This window comes from Podarcis filfolensis, assembly GCF_964270895.1.
Source record: "Podarcis filfolensis genome assembly, chromosome: 14".
In the NCBI taxonomy this organism is placed as follows: Eukaryota; Metazoa; Chordata; class Lepidosauria; order Squamata; family Lacertidae; genus Podarcis; species Podarcis filfolensis.
The window spans coordinates 35,476,771-35,494,668 of NC_139616.1; the positions used below are offsets into that span (position 1 = coordinate 35,476,771).

At 45.2% G+C, this 17,898-nt stretch overlaps 1 protein-coding gene across 2 annotated transcripts in view; it reads right to left on the minus strand.

Moving 5' to 3' along the window:
* Window positions 1-17,898, minus strand: part of ABCA3 (ATP binding cassette subfamily A member 3) — a 75,431-nt gene that overhangs the window by 56,778 nt on the left and 755 nt on the right. The window contains exon 1 of one of the 2 annotated variants that reach the window (XM_083584851.1): window positions 13,897-14,116. The exons of the other annotated variant lie outside the window; for it this stretch is intronic. The gene's annotated coding sequence lies outside the window, so the exon portion shown is untranslated. Of the gene's footprint in view, window positions 1-13,896; window positions 14,117-17,898 lie in introns of those variants that run through there. 2 annotated transcript variants of the gene reach the window in all.

The window sequence follows — 17,898 nt, forward strand, 5'->3', positions numbered from 1 at the left end:
CTGTTCTGGGATCTTTGGCCTGCAAAGCAGCGTCTGATGCCACTGGGCTAAAGGTCACTTTCAGACAACCTGTTTAATGAGGAGGCATCCCAATTTGTAAGGAGAGCAGATGATGTTGCATCAAGCAAGTCTTATCCCTGTCTAGTACATCTCCCCATCATTTTCCTTTTTGCACAAAATCCAGTCTTTTAGACAAGCAGGGTTCTTTCACAAGAGCTCCATACAGTGGTACCTCGGGTTACATACGCTTCAGGTTACATACGCTTCAGGTTACAGACTCCACTAACGCAGAAATATTACCTCGGGTTAAGAACTTTGCTTCAGGATGAGAACAGAAATTGGGCTCCGGCGGCACGGTGGCAGCAGGAGGCCCCATTAGCTAAAGTGGTGCTTCAGGTTAAGAACAGTTTCAGGTTAAGTACGGACCTACAGAACGAATTAAGTACTTAACCCAAGGTACCACTGTATTTGTTTTAAGTGTGCGGTTTGAGAGTACATTCACACCATACTTCTAAAGCACTACGATACAACTTTAAACTGTCATGGCTCCCCCTAAAGAATTATGGGAGCTGTAGTTTATTAAGGGTGCTGAGAGTTGTTGGGGAACCCCTATGCCCCTCCTAGAGCTCCAGTTTCCAGAGTGGTTTAACAACCAAATGAATTGCAGCTCCGGGAGCGAAATAAGTGTGGCCTAGCAACTTTCAACGCCCTTAACAAACTACGGCTCCCAGAATTCTTTAGGGGAAGCCATGACTGTTTAAAGACATATCATAGTGCTTTAAACGCATGATGTAACCTGAATTAGCCAGGATAGGATTGAATTCCAACCCAAAACTGTGAGAGTCTGGTAGAGCCCAGTAGTCTAATTCCTTGCTGATCTTCACTCATCCAAACAGTAAAGGTAAAGGTAAAAGGACCCCTGACCAAAGGTCCAGTCGTGACCGACTCTGGGGTTGCGGTGCTCATCTTGCTTTATTGGCCGAGGGAGCCGGCGTACAGCTTCCGGGTCATGTGGCTAGCATGACTAAGCCGCTTCTGGCGAACCAGAGCAGCGCATGGAAACGCCGTTTACCTTCCCGCCGGAGCAGTACCTATTTATCTACTTGCACTTTGACGTGCTTTCAAACTGCTGGGTTGGCAGGAGCAGGGACTGAGCAACGGGAGCTCACCCCGTCGAGAGGATTCGAACTGCCGACCTTCTGATCGGCAAGTCCTAGGCTCTGTGGTTTAACCCACAGCGCCACCCGCATCCCTCTCATCCAAACAGTACTTACTGGAGAATTAGCAGAGTCTGCACAGAATGGGTAGAATTTCAATGCAAATAACTTACCCAAATAGTTCTTGCACTTGCAAGGTTAGTGCTAAATAGCATAATAAGCAACAAGAGGCTGTCTGAACAAAGTCCAACATTTATCTTATTATTTATGCTGTCTGGGTCAGCTCAGCTGAGAACAGCTAAAGAGCTACTTCCTAGCGATACGAAATCTAGAAAGGCAGCACCAGTCAGGATCCCTTTGAAAGTGCACCTTTCTGGAGTGGTGGGACAGATAACAGACCCTGGGTGAAAGGCAAAACACAGTTATTAGAATGGCAAGGGCTCAAGCAAAGCCATGTGCACTGGCAATACCTGTGCAACTAACTGGTCTAAATTGGACCAGATGTCTACAAAGCAGAGTACTTTGAACCCTAGCCCAGAAGCCTGTGACACTGTGTTGCAATTAAGCAAGGCTAAATAATGTACTGTACTGTAATCATGCAATGCAATTTTCTCTTACCAGACTGCAAATCCACAGCATGGATGTAACACCCGCTCAGGTGACACATATTGCCAATAAGAGCAATATTACAAAAAGGTTAAGGTAAGAGCCACTGAGGGATGAAAACCTGATTGAAGTAACACCAATGGGAAAAGCTCTGTGGTAACAGCAGCCTTTAAAACTTTGCATCTGCTCAGCAGTAAAGGTAAAGGTAAAGGGACCCCTGACCATTAGGTCCAGTCGTGGCCAACTCTGGGGTTGCGGTGCTCATCTTGCTTTATTGGCCGAGGGAGCCAGCGTACAGCTTCCGGGTCATGTGGCCAGCATGACTAAGCTGCTTTTGGCAAACCAGAGCAGCGCACGGAAATGCCGTTTACTTTCCCGCCGGAGCGGTACCTATTTATCTACTTGCACTTTGACGTGCTTTCGAACTGCTAGGTTGGCAGGAGCAGGGACCGAGCAACGAGAGCTCACCCCGTCGTGGGGATTCGAACCGCCAGCCTTCTGATCGGCAAGTCCTAGGCTCTGTGGTTTAACCCACAGCGCCACCCGCATCCTGCTCAGCAGTATTTTATCTATTATTTTGAAGTTCGGCTATACTTTCAAAATGACTGTGCAGTGGAGCAGGAGAATGGGATAAATGAAGCAGGTAATGTTTAGCACCCATGCACTACATTTGCCAGGATTGACAGGTTGCAAAGTTTTTAATTTTGATTGTTTCACATTTTTAATACCAGAGCCTTTCCTGATCCCAGTATAGCTATTTTATGGCCTATGAAAGTCAGGTGCTTTGGTCTCTCACTATAAATCACGACGACTTCCATAATCTTCCTAAAGACATTTGGGGTAAATAATTTTTCTATTTCGCAGCTGTTATGTTTCAGCATACTGTGGGTTGAGTACAGTGTTTATTTTCCCAGAATATAATTCTAAGGCTCTTGCATAACAAGTACTTAAGGGGTTATAAATCCTAAGGACTTTGCAGGTCATTAACCAGTCGGAAACTGATACAGTCCCCTGAGGTGTGCCAGAGGCAAGCTTCACCCTGCCCACATTATTTTTTCACCAACAAAAAGGGATAGAAAAACTAAAAGAGCAATAAATAGAAACTATTTTCTAAGCAGGGAATACAATGAAGATGATGCTCAAGATCTCAAGGCCAGGAAGGGATGTGAGGCCTGCCCTAAAGCACCTTCTGATGCAGACTTGGCTGATATGTCGGGAGAGTTCAAGGGGCGGCCATTTTGAAGTCGATCCAGTGGTTAATTTTCATGATTGAGGTGGGATGAGGATATCATCCCACTTCTTTTCAGGCAGACATAATTTAATTTGGCTTCACTATCATCTCACTTTGAGCCATGCTGCTGAGTGACAACATCCCTCAAAAATCCACCAGAGTTTTTAAGGTTGAACTTCTGAAGGATTCATGGGGCAGGGCTAAACAACAGTTCCTCTGCCTTGTTCCTCTGTTCAATTTATTGGCCCTTACCCAGCCCATGGCCACTTCCAGGCACTGATTTAGGGATAAAGTGGAACCCTGAAGGGACGCCAAATGCAGAAATTCACCAACAGCACCTTCTGAGCCAAATGCTACCCCTAAACATGATTCCCCCCCCTTGTGGAGCAAATAAGCAGCATCAAGGGGGAAAGTCAAACCCACCTTTCCCCAAATGTTACAGTCCCATTCTGACTCTCTCTTGCCCTGGGACTGTTTTTACCTTTGGGGGGGAAATCCCCAGGACAGAAGATCCAGCCCCAGGCCTTAGGTTTTCAGCATTCAAGAAGGATTTATTTTCTTTCTTTTTAAGAATATGGTTACAGGAAAGTATTAAAGCATGAACCCCAACCATCTGAAATGGTCTAGTCTTGGGAGGACTATATCATGCAATTTCTCTAAACATGTAGACTGGCACTAAGTCCAACATTACAGATCAGGGATGGGGAATTTTGATCACCCTGAGGACTACATCCCCTTTTGGGCAACCCAGGGGCTACGTGGCAGTGGTGGGTGGGGCCAGAGGCAAACATAGGCAGAGCAACAAATGTAAATAGTGCCTCTGTACAGTAGGCTAGTTCCTACACACATCACTTTCTGTCCTCTAACCAGGGAGGCAAGAGGCATGATCAGAGTGTGAGGACACAATCCAGCCAGGCAAGAACACACAAGGAGGGCAAAGCAGGGCTTTGGGACAGGTATGGCCTGGGACAAAGGGGAGTGGCTAGGGAGGAGGTGTGGTCCCAAGGACCAGATAGAAAGGCTTGGAGGGCTGCATTTGGCTCTGGGGCTGAGACCCCCCACCTGTATTCTAGACCTCAGCACAGCTATTTCTGGAGTTCTCATAAGAAATGGAATGGTGCTGTAAAAAGTGAGTGAGAGAGCTCATTTATCTCGTTCATGCATCTCCCCCTCTCTACCTGTTTCCCAAAACCAAAATAGCCTCATCTTTGCTGCAGGAAGAGAAGTTGTCAACTTAAAGGGAAATAAAGGAATAGCAGCTTGCCCAGGCCCCCCCACAACATCAGACAATTCTGCTATCCTCCTTTCACAACACAAAGGACAGCTTTCCTCTTATTGATTTAAGTGGGTACCCATGAACCGACAAGAAGCCTTAATGTTACCTTTTCCTTGTCTGAAAACCAAAAATGCCCTCATCAAAGAGATGGGCTTCCAGAGACAAAACCGCCATAATCTCACTTTAAGCCTCAAACCACCAGAGGCCCACGCTTACAGCATCGAAGGAAACCAGACAAATCAATGAAAGGCTAACAAAGCACCATCTCTGATCTTTCGCAAGACAAGGATGCTACAGAGGCAACAAGGGATGAAGGAGGAATTTGATTCAGTTTGCATTTAAAGGCAAACCTACTGAATCCAGATTTGCTGAAACAAAACACGAACTGAAACACAGCCATCCTTTAAAATTCACATTTATCCAAATGCTGAAAGCAGAATGCACAAAAATGCATCCCATCCCCTGTTTTAGACATGATTAGGAAGGGGGAAAGAAATTTAATGGTTTGCACTTAAAGGTGAACCTATTTAATTTTCACTTCCTGAAATAACACACTAGCTGAAACACAGACATTCTTTGAAATTTGCACTTACCTGAATTTTATAATGCAGTTCTCCAGCTAAGTAGAGTGTACAAATATGCACAGAATGGGGGTAAAGAGTGCATAAAAATGCATATATCTGTGAAAGTAACATACTAAAAAGCATTACAGTAGGAAAAACTGGTTTGCAAAAAAAAAAAAAGCGTGTGTGTGTATAAATTAATGTACTATAATGCTGGTGAAATTTCATAAGGACTTTATTTTATACTGCAAACCGATGTGGAAATGTAGAAAACTCTACTTAAGATTGGAAAAATGAGAAACTGAAACAGACAAATCCACCCACTTCAAAAGGCAACACTTCGCAGGTCTTTGCAGCCTGAATTGATTTGATCTATGAAGAGATTCCCATGGCAAAGAAGCAAAAGCAGAAAGAGCAGCTATCCATGCACAAAAGAGCCTTTTCTGTGGCAGCACCCTGGTTGTAGCATCACAAGAACAGCTCCACCCGTGGTGACAACAGGAGTCAAATAACCAAGATTTCCACAATGGAGACTTCCTCTCAATGCAAAGAGGGATGTCATTTTTACCAGGACTGTGGCACAGGGTGGAAGGGATAGACTCTCCCTCCTCCATCGTTCAGATTCTGCTCCTTCCGTCCCCCACAACCTCTATGTGGAATTCACACAATTAACATCACATCTACTCAGCCCTGAGGCTCAAAAGGCATGCATAGGAAAGCAACCCAGATTATGCCCTGAGTTCCGTTACCTTGGTTCCTTATGCACATGAACATGCATAAATTTATTCTGCATAAATAATCTGTTCTGCTAGTAACAAGGAGAGGTTAAGTGATATGTAAAACCCTCAGTATTAATAGCTAGAATCCTTTCCTGTGCAGCTCACCTAACAAGAACCACCCATGCAGGTCTCTTCATCAAGCTAACCTTTGCAGGACTGAGGACTAGAAACTTGCCTTTTAGAATAAAAGCAGTCATGCGCTGGTGCTGCTGTTGTGGGTATGTAATGCATCTCTGCATGTAGTCAGAGGTTTCTACACAGTCATACACAGACACACAAACTTCTCCAATCTCTATCCAAACAAGCAAGAGGCATTATTGCAGTTCGGAAATGCACTCCAGCCAGTCAAATGCTCAAAGCAGGTCTGGTGAGGAGTGGAGCCTGGGATGGTCCAGAGGGTTGAAATTTGGAGGTCTGCATTTGGGACCTGGACTTGAGATTCCCCACACTTGCTTTAACCAAAAATGCCATGTGTTGAAACCTGGGAAACTACTGAGTTATGGACCCACCAGCTGGCACAGTGGGGACAGATCAGGCTAGAGAGAAGAGCAGTGCTGCAGCTAGGTAATTTTAGACCCCCTACATCTTTAGAAGGTATTATTATTTATTGATTTATATACCGCTTACTTGGCAAACATAGTTATGTTTTTAAGTAATGTGTATAACTTCACGTTTGGGGGGCTCATTATGCTGAATGAAATTTGACCTTCTGTTGCAGAGTTCCATGGCCTCCTGACCAGGAATTCTCATGGGCAAAGTCTTCCATTTCTGTCAGCCCTAAAGAAGAGATGGATCCGCACTCCCTGGTCTGTCCCTTGTGGAGCTGGGGATCCTGAAGCCCTTATCTTCTTCCCCAATGAGACCCCTCTGCCACTAGATTCTCATTACTGATCCAAAAGCTCCTCAGAGGATTAAGAGAGCCCTAAGGAAATATCACCACATCTTGAAACCCTGGGGCTTAGGAAAAGCTAGCAGTTGTAGGGAAAAGTACTGCCCCTTTAACTGACCAGGTATTCCGTATTCACGAGGTAAGCTGGGGCTTCTAGCAATTGAATACCTAATCATGTGATAAAGATCTGCCAGTTATTAAAGGACATTGCTGAGACAACATCTACTTTATGTCTCAACTGCAGACTCACCGGCTGTGGTCCTGAAACCCATACCTTAATCCCTCTCCAAGGTGCTGATCTTGCCTTGTCTTGTCCCCTGGGAATGACTGGCCTCCCTTTGCTTGGGCCATCACTTAACTACAGAGGTGGGGAACCCTATGGATTAGGACACAAAGTCCTGACCTGACAGCACCACTAGGAATGAGACACATGTGCACTGCACATGTTGAATAGTTTACCTCTCCTTAGCCCTTCATAGCCATCCTCTGGACTCACCTTTGCCTCTTCACATTATGTGTAAGCTCTGCATTCTCAGCATCAGTAACACACTGATGCAATAGCTAGAAATTCAAAGGCTGCTATAAGTATATACAGCACTGTATTATTCTGCGCTAGAAATAAATCACAAAAGATGTGTTCCCTGAAAGGAATTAGACCATTTCTCTACACAGCATTTGGTCTATATAGCAATCTTGGAAAAGATAGCATTCAGACTGAGACAGGGTAAAGGCAAAGCTGCAAGGACTTCATTCAATCTACCATGGATCAAAATATGTACATCTCTTAGCCAGAAATAGCCATGTCTGTGTGAACATGATAGATTATGCCTACAGACTTTTGATGACTGTCCCACTTCCTCTCTGTTACCTGTGCAGCTGAGTCAAAACAATAGCTTTTTAAAAGAGAGAGAACATTTATTATATATAACAATACTGCATTAGATCCTCAGCTACACCAATGTTTGGTTATATGCCTTTTCTTCTTCATATCTGTAGTCTTATCTTGAAAATCAATAAAAATACATTAAAACACAAAATATGAGTTCCCAGCCACATGGCTGGCTACAGATGAGCTCTGCTGCCAAGCTATCGCATTGCAAGGAGGGCAAGCAAGTTCAAAAGCAGCTTGTGGAGAGACAAGAGGTTCCTTTAAAGCCCTCACCACGTTCTTCGCTCTTCTGATGCACCGTTTCCATAGGAACTGGGGCTGCAAAAAAGGCAGCGTTTCAGCTCACTTTGATGCAGCCGTAAGGTCTGGAGAAGCTGGGATTCTGACCTGAACGGTTACACCAGACAGCCTTGCATCATGGGAACCTCATCTCTGCCTGTTTTAGCAGCATCAGGACCACTTCCTGTCAAGTTTTAGGGGTTGGGAAGGCAAAGGCAACCCTGAGGCCAGATAGCCTCTCACAAGCCACCAAGAGCCACCAAGGAGAAAATGACAGAGTCATTTAGCAACATTTGTGTACCGTGGGTTATTTTGCTCCCTCCCCCTTTTAGTCCCACGGGCCTTGAGCATTTAACAGGGTACAGGTAGAGCATTTAATGTGGCACAGATAAGAGGGGTCAGTGCAAGCATAGAAAGCTGCCCTTACAATGAGTCTAGACCATTGGGCTCATATGGCTTAGTACCATCCACACTGACTGGCAGCAGCCCTTCTGGGTTTCTTTCTCTTCCTTGGAGATGCCAGGGACTGAACCCAGGACTTTCTGCATTCATTCATTTAATAGAATTGATACACCGCTTGATTGCTGAAGAAACCTCAAAGCAGATGCCCTTATCTCAGAGCTTTGGGCCTTCTGCATTGGGACAGCAGCGTAAGAGGAGCTTGCCGCCACCACCAGCAAGCAGGCTGAAGAGGTAGAAACATTCTTTTACAGGGAGACCCTTGAAAACTCCAGCAAATATGATGGGAGGGACATCACTTATGTCTGGGGAATTTCAACAAGTTAGTACACATTGTACTCAAGATCTCTGGAACAGAAGGAAAACAGGGATTCTTTGTTCTGCTTTTAAGAACACATCTGCTTGGGAGAGTCAAGAGCCATGCGGTTGCCACATAAGAGGCAGAGAGTCAATTTCCCCTGGTTTTGCTAGAGACTTCCTCTCTGGTCTTCGGCAACAGACCCTGTAGTGACACACTTCCCCTTCTGCCTAAAGAGCCAAGTCCTTAGGAAAGGTACAGGCTCCCTCACCCTCTCCAGCTCTCTCATCCGGCTCTCTTAACAATAATATGGTTAAAAACAGGGGCAGTTTGTCCCTTATCACCAAATCATTTATTTCTGTATTAAATTTATATCCTGCCCTTCCTCCTAAAAGGAGCCCCAGGCAGCAAACAGCAGGAGATAAACTTTAAAACAATTCCAATATATAGGCAGTCTTGGAAAGATCTCAACTTAAAAGGCTTGTTGAATGCCTTCAGTATTTGCTGAAAAATTCCACGCCTCTAATTTTCCAAGGGCAGGTACCGCAACACTAAAGGTCCAATTCCTACTACATTGTGTGGAGCAGACATCCTGATAAGATGGCATCTGCAGGAAGCCCTCACCTGCAGACCACAGTGATCAATTGGTTATATGATTACAATGTGTGGGACAGAGACTGTTAACGCCCCAGATGTAAGCAACGATGAACAGTCACAACATCTGCCAGAAAGAGAGACTTAAGATCTGGAATCTATTTACATCCATTTGTTTACAGAGACCAAAGCTCCAGATCAAGGATGGGCAACCTGTGGTGCTCTAGATTTTGTTCGACTCCAACTCCCATCAGCCCCAGACATGTGGGCACCAGTCACAGATGATAGGAATTGCAGTTCCCAAAAATATATGGAGAGCCACAGGTTCCCTCCATCCCAGGCTTAGCTTGCATGCTTTGGTATGTGGCATGAATAAAAAGCAGCAGGAGGACTTTTGGTTCAGATAGCTCTTTAGCCGTTTTGTGTGAACTCTCCCCAGTAGAGTTGGTTTTGCTAGCATAACACTCCATCATCAAGGTCCATTATGCTGGATATAAGCAACAGCAATGAACGGATGGACAGACAGAATTTTCCACTAAGGACACAATTTCTTTCTGTCCTGCCGGTCAAACAGGTTTTGTAGGTTTCTGGAGCATGACAGAAACCTGCATATAACCTGTCAACAAAGATAAGATGAGGCCAATCCCTCCCTCTCAGGGGAAAATAAAATCAGTTTCCATCTTTACTGCTGTCTAAATTTCACTTAGAGCCACACAGTACACTACATAGTTACAGTAGTACCTCTGGTTAAGAACTTAATTCATTCCGGAGATCCGTTCTTAACTTGAAACTGTTCTTAACCTGAGGTACCACTTTAGCTAATGGGGCCTCCCGCTGCCACTGCACGATTTCTGTTCTCATCCTGAAGCAAAGTTCTTAACCCAAGGTACTACTTCCGGGTTAGCAGAGTCTGTAACCCAAGGTACCATTGTACTCATAAAACTGTAAAGGGAATAGGCTTTTCAAATAATGTGGCGCCAAGGAAAGTGTTCAGCAAGAACTGCAAACTGATCCAGAATCAATTCCCACTCAGCCATGAACCCTGGACCAGTCACAGCCTCTCAGCCTAGCCTACCTCACAGGGCTGTTGTGATGATTAAACGGGAAAACCACGCAGGCCTGTGCAGAGCTTGTTTGAAGTCTAATTCTTGGCCTGACATCGTAAGTCTGGCGGGGGCACCTAGCTAGCTTTTCCCCTTTGAGGTCCAGTGCAAGTATACCCAGCTGCCCCTGCCTTCTCTGCACAGGCCTGGAACCACATGCACTGCTTTGCGCTCCTGAGAGGAAACACGAGGATAGTCACATGTGAGAGAGCTCTGTTGTCTTGCTTGCAGGCTTTCCATTGGCGCAGCTGGTGGTCCACTGTGAAAACAGGATGCTGTGGCTAGATGGGACCTTTGGCCTGATCCAGCAAGTGAGAAACAATGAAAGCACTCCCAGTGCCCACATGAGAAAAGAGGAAGATGTAGCTAAATAGAAAATGGCACAGTGTGGTTACTGTTGGAGACGCTCGGCAATACAGTGGTACCTCAGGTTAAGTACTTAATTCGTTCCGGAGGTCCGTACTTAACCTGAAACTGTTCTTAACCTGAAGCACCACTTTAGCTAATGGGGCCTCCCGCTGCTGTTGCGCCGCTGCCCCGCGATTTCTGTTCTCATCCTGAAGTAAAGTTCTTAACCCGAAGCAATATTTCTGGGTTAGCGGAGTCTGTAACCTGAAGCGTATGTAACCTGAGGTACCACTGTACAGGGGTTTCCAAAATGTTAAAGGTGCTGAGAGTTGCTAGGAGACCTCTATTTCCCTCCCAGAGCTACAATTCCCAGAGGGAGTTTAACAACCAGCCCCTCTTCCTAGGGAATCCTGCAGACTATAGCTCTTTTGAGGGAAATAAGGGGTGTGTATGTTTCTCTCAACAACTCTCAGAACCCTTAAAACAAACCAGAGCTCCCAGGATTCTTTGGGGGAAGCCATGACTGTTTAAAGCAGTATGTTAGCGATGTGAATCTGTAGGTGCAGATGGGTTCTGAGCCAGATTTTGACATTGGTGCAGCAACTCGGAAAAGTAAGAGTGATAACTGCATGTACACAGGGACTGGCAGGCAGGCTAAAGAGAAGGAAATCAAAATGATTTATTCAATTAATAAGATTTACGTCCTGCTTGATTGTGAATAGAACATATCAGGGGTTTATCAACAAATAAGTTGTACATCTTCCTCCATTCCCTGAAGGTATTCACTAGGTCTGGTATAACTTACACTCTTGCATTATGAATAAAATTGGGAACAAATCCAGGAAGAAATAAAATGTTCTCCTGAACACTCTTATTATCCAATGACATACCTCTCAAACACACACACACACACACACTCAAACACACGCACACAAGCTGTGGTTTAAAAGGGAGAGCAAATGAATAATTGCCACTCCAAAAGTAGTATCTGGAAATCTCCTGACAGCAGGAGGAAGAGATTAAAACCGTCAGTCGCGCAGAGAAGTAGGTGAGGTGTTCTAAGGCCAATGGGAAGGAGATCTTAAGGGAAACCTGTAACAACTTGCTGAAATTTCCCAGACATATTTGCTGGTGTTTTCCAGGATCTTTTTAAAAGAATATCTTCAGCCTGCCTATTACTGGCAAGCTCAACAATCACTGATGTCATAGTAAGGAAGGCCCATAGTTCAGTGGCAGAACAGCTGCTTCACATGCAGAAGGTCTCAGGCTCAATTCCTGGCATCTCTAGGCAGGGCTGGAAGAATGTCCCATGCCTGAAGCCCTGGACAACCACTGCCAGTCAGTGTAGACAATACTGAGCTAGATGGACCAATAGTCTGACTCAATATAAGGCAGCTTGCTACGTGTTCAAAGGACCCATCCACATGACTGGAATCAATGTCACAACTCTTGCAGAATCAGATGGGCTGGTCAGGAATTCACACCGAAGAGCTTGCCACTCAGGACCAAATGGCATGGTGTATTAAATATGTTATTGCTAGGGAGGAGCAGATCATTCTGTTTCCAGACTTGTGTCACTTGTGATCATGTGCTCACCCATAGGTATGCTCCATCCCATCTCTGCGCATATAAGAGTCTCTCTCTGCTGTGAACATACCCTGAAAGAATATTCCACATCCATTGATCCTAAGTATTACGTATTTTGGAAAGTGGTTTGCCTGCCTGTCTCTCTGTCCATCCATTCTCTATGCATTCAGATACTGTTGCCCCGTTTGGCAATGAGGTTCCCTGGTGGAGAAACTGATTTCTGTTTTTGTTTGGAAACTGTAGACCCTCCATATGGGGTTTATAAAACCCTAATTAAACAACGGCCCTCTCCCAATAATTATTTGACCTAGATTCAGATTGGGCCAGTCCATGGCTCCAGATCGGGACCCTGAGTCAGGTGTGCACAGCCCTAGAAACTAGCAAATGACACTTTCTGAGCCACACCAGGTGCTTTCCACTAGTAGTATGTAAGGGAAAATTGTATCTATCACTCTGCATACTATAATTTCCAAAACAAGACATCAAGCACAACCGCTGTATTTTTAAAGGATGTAACTCAGGTCTAGACAGCTGGGGGGGGGGGCAGACAACCCAGCAATCAGGTTTGACCTTAGATTCAGTTCACTGCTCTATCATCACTGGCTCATTTCTTTTTCAGAGTATCAGAATGATGCTCTCAGCAAATACCCAAACAGCATCTGGAGACGTCAGCTGGTTCAGAATATGGCAGTCAGATTACTGACAGGGACCCATTATATTAAAAAAAGAAGAAGCTTGTTTTATCAGCATTAAGAGATCTACCATGTGCTCCCAGGTGTAATTCAGAGTGCTGATGATCGCATTTGAGTTGGAAGTGATTCTGGGGGTCATCTAGCCGAAAGCTACCTGCACACAATCTTAATGGAGGGTATGATACAACTGCACTACCCCTGGGAAATGGCTGACCAGTCTCTGCTGAAATGCCTCTCATGTTGTGGCCCTGTATCCAGAAGTGGCCTGGACAAAGAATTTATTCAATTTCTTACTTGTCCTTCACCACAAGGTCCCATGACATCAATATATATATATACATACATACACCCAAAGTGGAAAAGCGTTTTAGTGATAATTATAATGATAAGATCAATTACCAACTATTAAATTAAATGATGATTTAAATGTCGTAACATGTTACCCACCGGAAGTGTTACAAGGAATGTGGGCTGCGTGGTGATAGATTAACTTTTCCAGTATGTCCCTGCCCATATCAAAAGTTTCCCTTTCCCAATATGTCCCTGCCCATACCAAAACTCCACCCTTAAAACAAAATGACAGAAAAATAGAGCTGAAGGCATCCACATCTGTGGAGATTGAATTACCCTTCAATTCTTCAGCGTGGGGGTGAGGTGGGGGGGTTGACTTTCTGCAGTCTAAGAAAAGTTGGAAGAACCACTGGGAAGTTAAGACACGAGTGGACAAAGCACGGCAATTCTGCATTAAATGCCTGGTAGAGAAGCACCTGAGCTAGACTTGAGTTCATGAATGCTTATGCCAGGGGTTGCCAGTGTGGTGCCTGAAAGCACACATGTACCCAGAGAGGCATTCCCTGGTGGGTGGTGTGCTCACAACAGCTTCTCCAGTTTGCAAACATGCCCAAAAAGGTTAATGACCCTTCACTAACGCCATAATGAATTTGTCAATAAAGCATCACAAGACTCTTTAGTTGCTTTTGCTACACATACTGGCATGGCTACTTCTCTGGAAATTGTTTTATAGTGTTGTTGGAACTGATTTATTTTGCTTTTTTATATATTAAAAAAAAACTGGTTAACTGCCTTGCACAGCTTCCTTACAAAATGAGTATTTCCTGACCTATTATTTCAATTTGTAGTACCAACCTGGAAAATTCTCTGTGGTCTCCCTGGGATGCTTTGAATTCCAGTGGCTTTGAAGTCTTCTATTCCCTGCACTTTTGCATGCCTAGCTTGCTCGCAAGGAAAGAGCTTTTGCAGCAGACGGAACTCCAAAGTAAAACTGCAGAAATCTACATTTCCTCCTCCCCCAACCACTGTGCACTGCAGTATCAAGATAACTCGCCCTGGAGTAACCTGCAGTAAAAAGGCAAAAGGGAAATTGTGCCAGAGGAGGAGGAGGAGGAGATGGTGGTGATGATAAGCGCCAATGCAAACCACGGCTCCAGACCAGGCGGCACATTTGAGATGGGTTTTATTGGAAATTACGAAACCAAGGCTGTGTGGAAGAGCCTGGAAGAGTGCAGATGGCATAAGACACTTGACATTTCAGAGCGCATTGTGTGTGAGAGACAGTGACCTCATTCAGAGACCTATTGCATCCTAATGAATCCCACAAGGAGGAGGCCCAATGTTACCTTTAGTTAAACACCACGTTCCACCTTCCTCTCCTGACAAAAGCTCTCTTTTATTCCCAAGGGACTTGTTCCCTCTTAAGAGCCCAATTTTCTAGCTGTTAAAATATTGATCCTTTCATCAACGCCCTCTTCACATTTCCTGGAGTGTTTATTCAGTTGTGCAAGCCACTGAACCCAGCGACAGAGTGTTGGCTCTCTGGGGATGGGTCTCCTCAACCTGAAGCCTTCAGGGTGTGCCAATCCATTCTCCACCCCACCCCATTTGCTAAGCTCACAGAGGCATCTGACCTGGAGCCTGGATCCATAGAGCTCAGTAGGGCTACAATCCATCAAGCACAACCCCCTCACATACATCCAAATCAATCTACACTACAAACTAGGAGCAGAGCACACACCATGCACTTAGAGCACATGGTCTTCCCCCAAAGAATTCTGGGAATTGTAGTTTGTTAGGGCTGCTGGGGACTGTAGCTCTGTGAGGGTGAAACTAAAGTCCCCAGGATTCCTTGGGGAAGCCTATGTGCATTAAATGTATGGTATGGATCTGCTCTATTGCAAAAGTCCACAGAGACAGGCAGAAATCAAAATCTCTATATGAATCTGGGAGAATGGAAACTATATCACCTGTAATTCAAAAAAGAGGAATTAATTTTTTAAAAAAACACAATTACTTTTGATGCCCTCCTTGTTCTCAGACTCTCAAGGGCTTGGAACTATTTTGTAAACAGACAGCTTTTCTCTGTTTGCATCAGGAGACAAACAAGGTAGATAAGCCGATCTCTGGGCCGGGGGTGGGCTTTCTGCAATAACCTCTGCTATTCCAGTCTAGAATTTTAAACTCAAATAAAGAGAGACAAAGTGCAAACTAATATTACCAGACTGGAGCAAAGTTCATATGGGTAGATAGACAGGCAGACAGACATATACACATATACACAGGGCCATTGGCTGTCCTGGCCTGAGATGAAGGGAGTTGCAGAAACAACATCTGGAAGGCCACCAATTCCCCATTCCTGATACATGTGTGTTTCCTTTGAAGCTAATAAATGCTGGTGGGGACCAAAAACACCATTGTCACCAAACCTACAACCAGGAAAGAATCATGGCTGGTTTCCAAACAGGGAAACCGATGGAAATTCAAAACTGTCTAGAAATTTCACCCTCAGACTCCCTGCCTATTATCTCCAATGAATGGGGGCAGGCTTTGGTTACTCAGCAGCGAGAAAAGAGCTTTTCACAGGCTCTTCAGAGTCATTCACTGATGTGAACTGAGCCCTAGCATTATAGATATTGAGGCAACCAGCACAAAACATTCCAGGGCCCAAAGTGCAAAAAGAAGAAGAAAAAGACTACATTTCCTGCTAACACAGGAGCTGATCCACTTGGAAGTTCTGCTTTGCAAAATCCCCACTGAAATGAATGGAAGTTGCACAAGAATATGGTCAGGAAACATAGAACCCATTTCCCCAAGAAACTTCTCCTACACAAGTCTAGTTGGAATAAAGAATAGTTATGCTCCTGCTGAAAGATCTGAACAGAAAGACCTGGAGAAAGGAAGGTAGAAAGCTGTATACAGAGTCAGACCATTGGTCCATCTAGCTTAGTACTGTCTGCACTGACTGGCAGCAACTCTCCAGGGTTTCAGGCAGGGAACATTCCCTGCCCTATTTGGAGATGCCAGGGATTGAACCTGGGACCATCTGCATGCAAAGCAAATGCTCTACCACTGAACCTTGCCACCCCACCCCCAAAGACCATAGCTCAGTGGTAGAGAACTTATGTTGCATGCAGGAAGTCCCAGGTTCAAATCCTGGTAGTTACTTAAGTTTAAAAAGGCCAGTGGACTAGACAGAGAGGCCAATAGGGCTGCACCTGGACTGCAGTCAAGTTGTGGAAAACCTCTGCCAGAGATGGAGAACTGCTGCCAGGGAGGATAGTGAGCTAGATGGACACTGTGACCCAGTCTATTCCTCTCTCTCTGTTGCCATTACAACACCCAACCTCTCCCATCTGAAGCAGCCACCGTGGCCAACCACCTGACCTTAAGAGCAGATGCCAGGGTCCAGGCAGAACTCTAGGGACACAGGAAGCTCTTCATAGCAGCTCAGACTATTTGTCAAAGGACTGTCAAATCTGTCTAGCAGCTCCCAGGCAGAGAAGAGTCCTTCTCATCAACTGCTGTTGTGACATCTTTTTTAATGGAAGCTGCCAGGGATGAGCGATGGTCCTTCTCCACAAGTGTTATGGTCCTGAATAAAACTTCTCCAGCACATACCTTACACAGTCCAGCTATTCCACCTCCTGGAGAATCCTTCTTCCTTACAGAAGAGATATTCTCCTCCCACCCAAAACAAATATCAAAGACAGAACTGGAATTATACCTCTGTTCAAAAAAGATGAAGGCCAAAGGTCTTCCTCAGCAGAGCTACATTCAGTGGTGAACTGGTGGGACTGGAGAGGCAGAAAGTACAACACTGACACCAAGAAAGAGGAATAATTCCCTTTGAGTTAGTATTGATATTGTTGAACTAAGGAACTCACATCTTATGTTACCAGCTGCAAATATGTTAATGGCTCAAAACTCGAAAGTTGCATTATTCTCTTTTTGGAAAGAACAGCTTTAAAAATGTTTGAGATTTGGCTGTAATGACAACAGTAACCTCATATCTAAGAACTGCAAGTGAACATATAAATAAATTCTGGGGAAACTGGTTGCCCTGTACAAATATTCTCAATAAAATAATTCCCATGAATGCAAATTCAAGTAGGTTTTGAATTTTCCGGCAGGAAATGTTGTAATTTTATATTAAGTCATATTTTCTTACAGGATATTATGGTTTGATCCTTGCAGCCCCACCTTCCCGTCCCATTAGCTTTGTCCATTGTTAATAACTATCAAATGGTTAAAAAAATTAGGGGGGGAAAGGAGTAAGAGAGGCAAAAGGAGAGGAAGCTGACACCTAGTGCTACCCCTGGCCTGGTGGTAAGGACGAAGGCAGGCAGGCAGAGGCTGGCTGAGAACACAGTGAGGCTGCTGGGGCACTGCTCCACTTGCCCATATGCACCAGCCTGCACTGCAAGTTGGGGAACTGCTTTGTTTACAATCCAAGCCAAAGTCTTTGGCCCTCTGGCACAGGCCAGCCCCATCCCCAACAGCCGGAGCGGATTCACCTGTAGGAGGAGCTCCAGCCAGCTTTACAGGCCCTCTGGCTTCCCCCTGCCTTTGTGTCAGAGCAAAGCAGGCCCCGCCATCCTACCTGAATCTAGACAGAGGGAGGCTAAGCCAATCCCCCCAAGGTCCTACCTGGGTAGCAAGGAACTGTGTCGACACCCCATCCCTGGATGAGGTTCTCACGAGCAGAGGAGGGTGTGACGTCATAGGGAAGGGTGCATGATTCATGCGCTGCTTAGAACATACACCCCCCTCTCTTTGAAAGCGAGGGCGCCCGTGGGGGAGGGGGAGAAGGGAGAACTTGCACGCCGACGACCACCTCTGCACCCCCTCAATGCA